Source organism: Nyctereutes procyonoides, unplaced genomic scaffold (assembly GCF_905146905.1).
Source record: "Nyctereutes procyonoides isolate TBG_1078 unplaced genomic scaffold, NYPRO_anot_genome, whole genome shotgun sequence".
Lineage (NCBI taxonomy): Eukaryota > Metazoa > Chordata > Mammalia > Carnivora > Canidae > Nyctereutes > Nyctereutes procyonoides.
The window spans coordinates 34,787,121-34,799,148 of NW_026575134.1; positions in this window are offsets into that span (position 1 = coordinate 34,787,121).

Sequence of the window (12,028 nt, forward strand, 5' to 3'; positions counted from 1 at the left end):
CACAGAACTGTGTTTGGTGAATGCAATTGCCTTGAGGAAATAGGATAAAATTGACCTAACAGATGTTCATGTTTGTCCAATAATAATAATGATACGCTGTCTTTGTTTGGAGCACAACTAAATTGTTCCTGCTGACTTCAAGGTCCCGGTGCAAAATCCTGGATTCAGATCCTGTGGATTTATCACACCCACTGGAGGACACTGGCTTTCCAAACCTCTGAATGGATTATCCTCTTCCATTAGATTGGGCTCATCCTTTCCAAAAGATAACATCTTGTTTCTTCAGCCTGGCCTGAATTTCCCTTGACTTCTTTCAAAACACAATTTGTGAAAACAATGTGTGAGAACACATGACAATGGGAAGTGCTCAGCAGGAATACTGCAATAAATATGTCAGGAATATAAACTAACTGATGCTATTTATTCGGTCCTTAAGAAGAAAGTATCGGGATACAATAAATTACAATCATTTTTCAACATCTCCAATTTCTCCAGTAACGTATATTGGCAGACCTTAGTGGATCATGCTAATTTATTTGTAAACCATCAAAGGAAAGAATAAAACATGTTTCCAGGCAAGTGAATGGACTAGGACACCAAATTGGGCAACAGCAATATTTTCCTACGCCAGAAGTAAACATGTCAACATGGTGAGGAGGGTTTTGTCCCACTTCTGGCTGAACTTTGAGGGGTGAGATGGCTAATATCGAGGGACCCAGCTTTGTAGTCCTTTCTCACAAAGCATTCCATGATTCAAGAAAGGACAATCTGCAGCGTGACACGGCGAACTAGGTCAGAATAATATTTCTTAATGGTGATTCCTACAATGCTCTATTAATTACAGCAGTGGTTCAGAATTTTCTGTGCCTTGATAGGTTGTATTTTTAAGTAGGCATCCATTTTTTAAAATTTAATGTGATATAAAACTGAGTTCCAAGGAATCCCTACTATGTAAGTGGTGAAAAATGATGTAAGGGAGTGGAAGAAAATATGTGTCTATCCATATATATACAGCACAAGCCGGCATTCAGAGATGATCTTTGTGAACATAAAAGTTTATGCTGCTTTTGATTTGTGTGGTTTAAAAAAGAAAACACTAGCAATGTTTAGGGATCTTGGAGCATAACATCAGAACAGAAACTCTTTGCCCTAAATTCACATGTATTCTCTGGCTTTCTCTCTTCTTGCTTCACATAGATTCTCTCTTCTCCAGCTCAGTTGGTTTACTCCCTTTGTGGATGGCATCCCTACAACATGCTTTGCTCTTCTCACCTGCCCATTTCTGTTCCCACCATTTCTTGAGCCTGGGGAGAGGCATCCTCCAGTCCACTGGGATGGGGTGGGGGAACCTAGTTTATGGCCCCCATCTCCGGGAAGCTTCTTTTTAACCCAGCTAGAAATTATCTCCTCTAGTGACAGTACCTTAAGGCAGGGTTCCTTAACCTCAGAATTGTTGACATTTTAGGCGGGATAATCCTTTGGTGGAGGGGTGGGGGGGGGTGGGGACTGCCCTGTGCATTAAAGAAAGTTTTAACAGCATCCCTGGCCTCTACCCACTAGATGCCCATAGCATCCACCTTCCTACTCCCACCAAGTTGTAACAATCACAAATGTCTCTAGACATTGCCAGATGTAGGTGCAGGAAATCATCTCTGTTAAGAACTACTACCCTAGGGCTCTTCCCAAATCAGATCACAAATTCCGGAGAACAAGGGTCAGATCCCTAGCAGTGTTTTGGTTCATAGTGGTAAGTCATTTGATGATTAATGAATAAAAGGTATTTTAAAAAATTATCAGTTGGCAGTTTCTGAAAATTAACACATTAGGCTAATTTGAATCAGGTCAGACTCCCAGAAAACTATAAAAAAGGATTATATTACTGCTTCTTTCCGTTTAGAAAAGGTGTGGGTTTGTTTTTGTTTTTGCTTTAAAGGAGCTATAATTTTTTAAAAAAGAACTATAATTTTAATACTACATCATTGGGTTGAAATGAGAAGCCACCAATCAGAGAATGTCTCTGCATCTTTTGAAATGTTATTGTTGAAGTCACTAACCATTGTCTGATGATCCTTAGAGGAAGGCCAGTGAGATAAGTTTCCGTTAGAGTTTAGCACTAGAAAAGTTTGTCTCTGAAAAAATTGGCTTTCTTCTTTCTATTGCATAATGATAGGTAACTAGTTGTATTTGACTCGGGTGTCAAGAAGCTCAGAACTAAGTTTTATGCTCAAGTACACTAATTATTCTCCTTTCATTTCTTTTTTAAACTTTTTGTTTATTTATTTATGTATGTATTTATTTACTTAATTTTAGGAGAGAGAGAGAGAGAGAGAGAGAGAGAACACAAGCAGGGGTATTTGGGAGGGGCAGAGGGAGAGGGAGAAGTGGACTTTCTACTGAGAAGGGACCCCATGGCGGGGGGGGGGGGGCTCAATCCCAGGACCCTGGGACCATGACCTAAGCCGAGGGCAGACACTTAACTGATTGAGCCACCCAGATGCCCCAAAGATTTTATTTATTTGAGAGAGAGAGAGAGAGAATGAGCAGGGACATTAGGGAGAGAGACAGTAGGGACAGAAGGAGAGAGAGAAGAGACTCCTTGCTGAGAAGGGAGCCTGATGTGGGGCTGGATCTCAGGACCCTGAAATTGTGATCTGAGCTACAGGCAGATGCTTAACTGACTGAGTCACCCAGGAGCTCCCGCATCCTTGGATTTCTAATATTAATGCAATCTTTTCTCCTTCTTACTAGCCGCAATTAACTCTTGTCTTTCACCTTTGTTCTAATGGCTTTCTTGAATCTTTTTATAAAATAAAGTTTTAAGCAAGTGGAGTCCTTATCATTTACCATCAATACCAAAACACTTTGGGAAGTAAAAGGAGAGCAATTAATAATTAAGCTGGGACAACAGCTTAAACTGTGGCTGTTCTGGGCAAGATAAAAATGTGGTGTCACTCTAAAAATAAATAATAAGTATAACAGATAACAACAGTTATTCCATTCTCAGGTTGGGGATAATTAAAGATAAACATGTGCTCTAAATAGAGAATCAAAGTTATGGGCTTCTTATTTATTGCGTGTCACGTCTGTTGATTAGAGTTTGATATTTATTACCTCTTGGGAAATTTTGTAATTAGCCTCTGTATCAGTAGAGAAAAAAAATCTTGTGCTTTTTTTTTTTTTAAAAATGTTATTTAATTTCTGCTAAAGGGGAGAGGGAGATCCTTTAGATCTGGAACAGTGATCACAATAGAAGTTTCATTTGTGATTTATGGAGACTTGGGATAAAGGCACTATTGACCAGTATCAGATTTCTAATGACTCTATCTTGTTTTTCCTGAGCAACTTCTCACAAACTTTTGTAATATCTTGAGCGGCCAGCTGATACTATGTTCAAGCCTGTTTACAGAGCTATTAATAAATGCTATGTGGCAACTCCAGGAAGAGAGTCAAACTGTTTTTTTTCTCTCCATTCACTGAAAATTTTTCTGCTTATTTTGAAAAAATATGAGATTACCGAAGTCCTTGATATGTGTTGGATATTCTGTAAAGAAACTCAGTGAAAATAAATGGGATCCTAACTTATAATCTAACAGATTCATAGTCAAAAAGGAAAGTCATTGTCAATGCCTTGACTGCAAAGTCTTTCCTATACGAAGCAGTGAGATTTTGATGTGGCATGGATGAATTTATTTACTTATTGGCACAGGTGAATTTAGACAAAGATGGGAATTTGTTTCTGTGTGTGCTCAGAGTCATGCTCTAATTCAAGTTCTTAGTCGCTGATAGGTTTTTTGAGGTAAGTTAGTATTCTCTGGTTAGGCAAATTGAAAATTTATTAACTACCATGTATTGATTTCTGACCCCATGCCAGGCACCATGTAGGCACTCTACATGTGTTGTGTTGATCTGTTCTCAAAACTACTCTGCGAGGGAAAGGTATTAGCTCCCATTTTTACAGTTAGGAACCTTAAAGCTGGGATCCCTGGGTGGCTCAGCAGTTTGGCTCCTGCCTTTGGTCCAGGGCGTGATCCTGGAGCCCCGGGATCGAGTCCCACATCAGGCTCCCTGCATGGAACCTGCTTCTCCCTCTGCCCGTGTCTCTACCCCCCCCTCTCTCTCTCTCATGAATAAATAAATAAAATCTTAAAAAAAAAAAGGGAATCTTAAGGCTCAGAGAAAATAAGGAAGTCACTCAAAGTCATACAAAAAAAATAAAAAGCAGAGGAGGATTTAAACCCCAGCCGTCTGATCCCTAAGCCCTACTCTTTGTACTATTTCCTCCTGCCAGAGCAAAACAAACAAACAAAACAAAACAAAACAAACCCCAACCCTGTCAGTGTGAAAATGTAAAGCTCAGCTTTGGGAGCATGGCTAGAGGAGGATAACAACAAAGGTAACAAGCCCTCTATGCCAGGTGGTGTTCAGAAAGGTTGCCCACGTCTCATGTCATTCTCACAACAGCCCCATGAGAAAGGCACTGTGCCCTTCAGAAATGAAGAAACATGCAGGAGAAAGTGATGTACTCCAATGTTCCCTGTAGCATTTCTTTTTGTTTTAATTTTTATTTATTTATGATAGTCACACAGAGAGAGAGAGAGAGAAGCAGAGACAAAGGCAGAGGGAGAAGCAGGCTCCATGCACCGGGAGCCCGATGTGGGATTTGATCCTGGGTCTCCAGGATGGCGCCCTGGGCCAAAGGCAGGCGCCAAACCGCTGCGCCACCCAGGGATCCCCCCTGTAGCATTTCTTTCCCTGGTTAGTCCGTCTTTCTTTCTTTCTTTCTTTCTTTCTTTCTTTCTTTCTTTCTTTCTTTCTTTCCTTCTTTCTTTCTTTCTTTCTTTCTTTCTTTCTTTCTTTTCTTTCCTTATTTTTTTAAAGAGATTTTATTTATTCATGAGAGACACAGAGAGAGGCAGAGACATAGGTAGAGGGAGAAGCAGGCTCCCTGCAGGGAGCCTGATGGGGGACTGGATCCCAGGACCCCCGGATCACGACCTGAGCCAAAGGCAGACGCTCAACCACTGAGCCCCCCAAGTGCCCCCAACTGCCCCATTAGTTTCCATGTACCAGATGGTCCTGATGGCTGTCTGCAAGCGTTGCCTGGCGTTTTGCAGTTTTCAAATCACTCTGCTTGCTTTATTTCATTCTTGTTACCATTCTTGTTTTATAGATAAGGGTATTGAAAAACCAAGAGCCTAAGTTATTTCCCAGGGGCCATGGTCATTGTCAGAAACAGGATTTGAGCCCAGGTGCTTTTCTACCTAGCCCAGCATTCTTTATTCTAAACTAGGCTACACATCTGAAATGTGGCTGTAAGGAACAAAGCAATCCTAAACTTTTCAAGCTGACATTAACCTGTAGCCTTCTGTACTGAAAGGAAAGAAACCAAGCTTGATTCTGAACCAGAAGCCACGTATTTTCTGTTTCAGGCCTGGGTGTAGGACAGAATCTCAATTCATTTCAAGGTGGCAACAAACCTTCCTTAAGGTTAGAGCTGTTGGCAAAGGGGCTTCTCTTCCTGCCTTGATCCAACAACAGTGAAGATTCTCTCAGCTCACACCAATACTGAGGCTAAGTCTAGAACTTCTCAATTAATTAGAAGCAAAGAAAAAACAATCTGTATGAATATAGATAACAGTCACCATTTTATTCAGTGCTCCCTTTGGGCTAAGAAATGGTACATACCTTTCCTCATCTAGTTCTCTCAACTTCAATAGGTGCTGGTTGTTTTTATCTTGAAGAGGAGAAAAGGGAGTGTTTCGGAGGTTAAGGAACTTTCACAGTCACTCAGCTGGTGGTGGCAATTTTAATTCAGCCCTGTCTAAACAGCTACCCTCCTGATTCCATGAAGCCCAGCCTCCCTGCAGACAGAGATGTGTCTAGACCAAGCATTCCAAATCCTTCACACCCTTCCTGCCACTCAGGTGGGACACTTACAAACATACTAAGATGGGGCAGGGTGAGTATATTTGCTCCCGTCCTTGTCTTAACCTTTACTCCTCTAGGCTAACAAATCTCCTTGTTCCTTTGTAGCAGGTACTCCTATGTAAAAGTATCTGCCGGGTTTGCTTGTAATTTGTCTGTCATTCCTACTGGAATGTCAGCTCCTCTTCCTGCTGTATTTCCAGTCTCTGCCACAATGCTTGGCACAAAGGAAGTGCCCATAAATAGTTGCCCCACGATGAACGAACTGATGGCACCCAAAGGCTGGAGATGCCCCTGATGAAGAAAAGGGGGGCATTTTTTCCTTTCTCTGGTAAACTCCTTGATTCAAGAGAAAAAGGGGAACTTTTTTTAAAAAAGGCTTTGGAATAATCATTTCTTTGGTTTGCCAAGATTTACAGAATGCTGTGATTATGAGCTTTGTGAGCCACTGCTCCTTAAACATTTTGCCTAATTTTTTGTCTTAGTAAACCTCTGCTAAGAATTCTGGAAACTGCCCTTCCTCACTCCCCCATCCCTCTTCTCCCTGTCTACCTCTAGTGAATTCACATCCTTCTCCTTCAGACCAGCTGCATATCCGGGTTCACAGACGAAGGCCCAGGTGGCTCTTCACTAATGGCTCATCCGTTATCTTGTATGAAGAGCCAGTGCCTTTTCTGAGTAGATTTTTTTTTTTGAAGCTAAATCGACCTTTGGGTGGTGGTGGGGGGGAAGGCATTCTACTGAAAGCAATGTTTTGCTCTCTATTCATCTCTTCTTTCCTTATTTCTTAACTTCTCATCAAATATATCCTGTCTACCTTTCTTCAAAAAATTGTCTACTGAGTATTCTTCATGCAAACTGTTGAGATTTTTCCCTTGTGCCATGCTTTTTGAGCCATCGCAATGGCTAACAGGCTGCTCTAAAGAATAGACCCTTCCTGCCCTGCCATCGCCCCCGTATTCCTAACTCAACATTTGGATATTTTTACAACATATATTCAGTTTGAAAGATAATACCGATACCTTGTTTTATATGAACATTTATACACCAGGACCCTTGCGAGGCACTGACTTCATTGGGATACTTTATGGCTTAATACATCTGAATGATTTATATCTCGTTTTGTCTAAGCATTTATGCTAATAAATTTAACAGATTCCCCAGTACTGCCTGGTCCTTCGTTTTCTTCAGAGGGTCAAAGTGAGAGGAAAATAAAGCAGTGTGTTACTAAAGAAAGAAGGAAGAAATTGGCCTAACCGATTTAGAACACAAATAAAATTACAACACAAATAAAATCTCTGATTACAGTTAAGCTGAAGCAACACTCAAAAAAAAAAAAAGTTCCTAGATCCAGATAGATTTCTGTAATTAAGCTGTTTCTCAAAAGCAGAATCACAAAATGACAGAATATTTAGCAAGCTAATTTCCTGAGGAATATTTTGGTTCCATATAATTAAATCCAACACGTAACAAAAAAAAAAAAACACTGAGAGAAAAAACTGACAACTATTAAACTGAGTGCCATCGGGAGAGGGAAAGGGATAAGATAAAATCCAATCTATAAAAGATATTCCATTATCTTTTATAGGTTAAAAAAACTCAAAAGAATACTTGGAAAGAATCGTCTAAGATGGAAAGATTTTAAGATAGTGTGGGGATTTTTTTTTTTTTTACAGGTGCAGACTATAAGTTGGGATTGTTGGGTTGTTGTTTTTTTTTTTTTTCCCCCTCTCGGGTTTTTTTTTTTTTTTTCTTTTTCCCATTTTTTCCCCTGTTGTTTGCAAAGTTGAATCTGGGGTCAAGAGTTCTAATTGTAACCTCAGACTGGAATTCCAGATGGTGCGTTTAGGACTGGGAGCAACTCTCAGCTCATCAATTTCATGGGCCTACGTATCTGCTCTGGCCACGGCCGGCCTCCATCCCCACTGTGGCATTAATGCAGAACAAATTGAGACATATCCTCTATATAATTAGTTCCAGAATTTAAAAAGATTTACGGTATAATAATAGAGGCAGCGCTGCGGAATCCTTTCAACGGGGACTCTCTGGGAGCTTGGGGACCATCTCGCGGTGGCATCAGAACAGACGTGTAACTCTGGCGGTTGCAGGAGCTGCAAGCTGGGGGCAAGGGGTGGGGTGGAGAGGGGAAAATTTGGCACCGCCCAGGCAGCGGTGCTCACCGGTCCTGAACCCCCAAACTGAGAACGGAGTTTGAACTGTAGGCGAGAGGTGGTTCAAAACGATGGAGTTATTTTTCAAATGAACAGAGGAAGCCAGGGTGGATGGGGTGGGGTGGGGGGCACAAAGGGGGTAGGCTCTAACAAAAGTCCCTCCGTTACTTTTTTTTTTTTTTTAATTTAAAGAAATGAAGCTGGGGCTTCTCTGGTCAGCACCGGGCTGCAGACCGGCCCTAGCGCCTGCCCAGAGGTTTGTGCCCGGGGATAAGCCCACACCTAGGAGTGGAAGGAGTGGAAGTCTGCAGGGAGGGAGGAGCCGCGGTCGGGCTGCTGCTGGTGCGCGCGGAGCTGGGCGCCCGGGCCCCTGCGCCAGGTGCTAAGCGAGCCGGTCCCGCTGGGCTGCGGGAGGGCGAGCCACCCCTCTCCTGGGTCTGCGGCCCCAGCCCCTGGCAGATCGCAGCGCTGCGGCGTGTGTATTCAGTTGTGCGCGGCCTCGGGGTGACGCCGGGTGCGCAGGCTGGGCGTCCGCGCTGCCCCCTGGGGCCCCGGCTGCAGGGCCAGGCTCCGTCTCCCGGTCAGATGCAGCTGACAACGCCGGATCAGAGAGGATGGGTTGGGGTCGGAGGTCCTCAGTACCCTCTACCACGCAGAGGCGATTTTTTTTTTTTATCTCGCAATAACTAAGCACCTCCCAGGCCAGGATGCGTTTTACCATCGTATCAGAGCCACATGGGTTTTCGGGGTCCCCCCTCCTTTCTTTGCACCCCATTCCGTTAGCTCTACAGAGAAGAAGGGGCGTGGGGGTAAAGCCCTGAGCTAGACTTGAGAAATCTGGGTTTCAGCTCTGCTTTGCCACGATCTTGTTACGGATCCTTAATAATAATAATTGAAACATTTATTGAAACAGGCTAATCCTCACGACCCCATGAGGTGGACGCTACGATTCCTCACCCATCTGATGAAGAAGGAAACTGTTACAGCTGTTACCTGGTGGACCTGAGATTCGGTTCTCTGGCCACCCACGCCTTGCTCTTAACCTCTGCGCTCTGCAGCTGCCTTTCCTCCCTCCTCCGCCTGGGCCTCAGTTTCCTTCTCTGTAGACGGGGAGTTGAATTTCCATCTCTGCCAAACGGTGATTCAGACCAGATCCTCTTGGGCCCCCAGCCTCAGCGCCCACGGGAGCGGGGAGGCGGGTGAGCGGAGGGAGAGGCCAGGGCTCAGCCGCCCCGGTTTCCTTGGGCCTCGAGCTACGGGGGTGCAGGAGAGCGCCCACCTGTCGAGCGGGCAGAGGGTGGGCCTTCCTCCCAGCCAGACTTTCCGTCCCTCCGCCCAGGCAGGATCGCGGTGACCCCTGAGACCGCAGAGAACGTTACCCAAGGGAGGAGGTGGGACCGCAGGAGGCTCTTTTGGCCCAGGAGCTGCTGGGCTTCCAGGGATGGGGATGGAGATGGGGATGGGGATGGGTGGGGGCACTCGGGGGCCTTCTCTGGGGTTAGGCCGTCCGACTTCGGGGGGCTGCGGAGGCGCAGCACTTACGTCTCCTGCCCTGCGGGTTTCGGGGAACTCCTCCCACCGCTTCGCACAAAGAAGTTGGGGCGCGGAGGACCGTAGGGTTGAAGCGGGCATCGCACCGTTGCTCTTCCCTCCCTCCAGAACTCTCTGGCCACACACGGCGGGGGGCGAGAGCAGTCCTAACTTTTCTCGGCCCCCCTTTCCCCTACCCCACCCCACCCCACCCCTGAACAAAGATTTTTCTTTTTTGTTTTTTTAAACATAAAGTCACAAAATTAAGCACCTCTGCCCTATCTGGGATTCAAAACCAGAAAAGTTCACGTTCAAGCCACCTTCCCCCCAAACATCCTCCCCTCTCAAAAAAAATCTGCAAAGGAGGATAAAAGAGAAACAATCTCGACCTTTTCGTTGGCAAATGAAAATCCCTGACTGTTGTTGTTCATAAAGGGCTCTCCTTCCCTCGTGGCGCTTGAGTGAATCCTAATTGAGAAAAACTCCTTCGAAGGAGAAATAAAAGTGGTGGGTAGGAGGCAGGGGTCTGTGGCGTTGTGAGGGCAAGCTGGCCCCAGAAGTTTCGTCCTGCGGGGCCTTTCTGAGCCAAAGGGACCAAAGGTGCATGCCCTCTGCCCAGCTCTCCAGGCCAGGGGCACGCTGACACACTGCTCTAGTGGGAGCGTAGTGGGCAGCCCACGAGTGTCGGCGGAGACCGAGGGGGCCTCCAGAACCTTTCCATTTCTGAATGAATGAATGAATGAACGAATGAGTGAAGGAATGAATAAAATAAAGCTTCTGAGTGGAGACAAGCACAGTCACGCACCAAAGTAGCGCCGAGAGAGGTGCAGGACCTCGTAGATGGCGGGGGTGGGGGTGGGTGGGGCGGGGAGCAGCGGGTAGCGCGTGTTCCCGACCTTTGCCCTCCTGGTCTGGGGTCTCCGGCGCCTCTAGGACGAGCGACCCCAAAAGGAGGGAAGTTTGTTGGGCGCGTGGGTTCTGAGCCCGCCAACGCCTCGGGTTCGCGGCCGGCGCTCAGGTCTATCTACTTCGTTTACTCGGTGCAAACGAACGAAAACCAAAGCGCAAGGAATGGAGAGCAAATCACGGCTCTTAAAACGCTCCGTTTCTTTGTGAAACTGCAACTACCGCTGCGGGGAGCCGCGGGCCCTCCCGGGCCGGCCTGGAGTGAGCGGCGTCCGCGCTCCCGGAGGCTCCGGGCTGCGCCGTCGCAGCGGCCTCCCCGGCTCTGCTGGGCGTTTCCGCGCGCCCCGAGATGCGCCCCGGCCCGGCTTCCCAGCGCCTCTCGTTGCCTGGGCTCCGCATCCCCCTAACTCCTGACTATTCTGGAAGAACCAGACGACAAATATCGAAACGTCAAACACCTGCCCCGAGGCGCGGGGCTCCCAAAGAGTGACTAGGTGGGGAGAGGGGTCCGACGTGGCAAAGGCCGGCGCTCGTTGCTCCCAGCGGTGTGACCGCTGCCCCGGACCGAGGGCCACTGGAGGCTTTCCCTCGGGGTCCTCCCAACGGGTTTGCGTCTCCTTGTCCGTCACTGCTTATCCAGAAGGGTATTCTCGACCGTGAGCGGAGGCCGAGCTGGGCGGGATTGGCTCCAGGGGCCAACCTCTCCCCGGGGGGCTCGCACCTCCAATCCTCCCTACCGCTCACCGTCCAAACTGGGCTCCAGGATTCCCCGGTCGGGGTACGTGCAGGCCCTAGGAGTTTTCTTCCCTCCCGAACTAGCCGCTGTTTTCCCGGCTTCACCGTAGAAGAGTTAAACACCCATCCCTAGAGAGGGAGATTAAGTGCCGCTGACACCAATTTTTAGGCAGGCGACAACTGCCCTCCTCTGGGCGCAAATCCCGTCAAGTAATCAGCTACCAGACGATCGAAATAAGCCATTTATCACAGCGGATGCACCCCCGCCCCCCCAGGTCATCCACGTTCACCTTGAGTCTGGCCTCTGGAACCCATAAAGTGTCACCCGCACCCCCCAGTGAACGTAAGATTCCGGCCCCACTCGTGCCCGACGGCTCTGGAAGCCAGAGCGGGACCTGCGGGCTCAGAGCAAAGGAATTCGCCTCTCCGCCGCCCGGGAAAGTTTTCTGCGCTTTCCCGAAGTTCCCGCCCTCGTGGAGCTCACCTGCCCCTCCCTTGAACCCGCCCTCTCAGATTGACCACCCCGTCCCGCCTCCCCCTCTCACCCACCCCCATCCCCCAGGGCTGCAGTGGGGACCTTCACTGCTCACCTGAAGGGGCTCGTCAGGGCCCAGAGGCGCCCACACCTGCGAAGGCCGAGCAGGGGAGGTGGGGGAGGGCCGTGTCCCGCAGGCCGGCAGGAGAGGAGGGTGTCTCCCCGAGGTGCGCTCCCTCGGGCCCGCCCCCACCCACCCCCGCTGCGAGGGCGCCCCCACTGATCG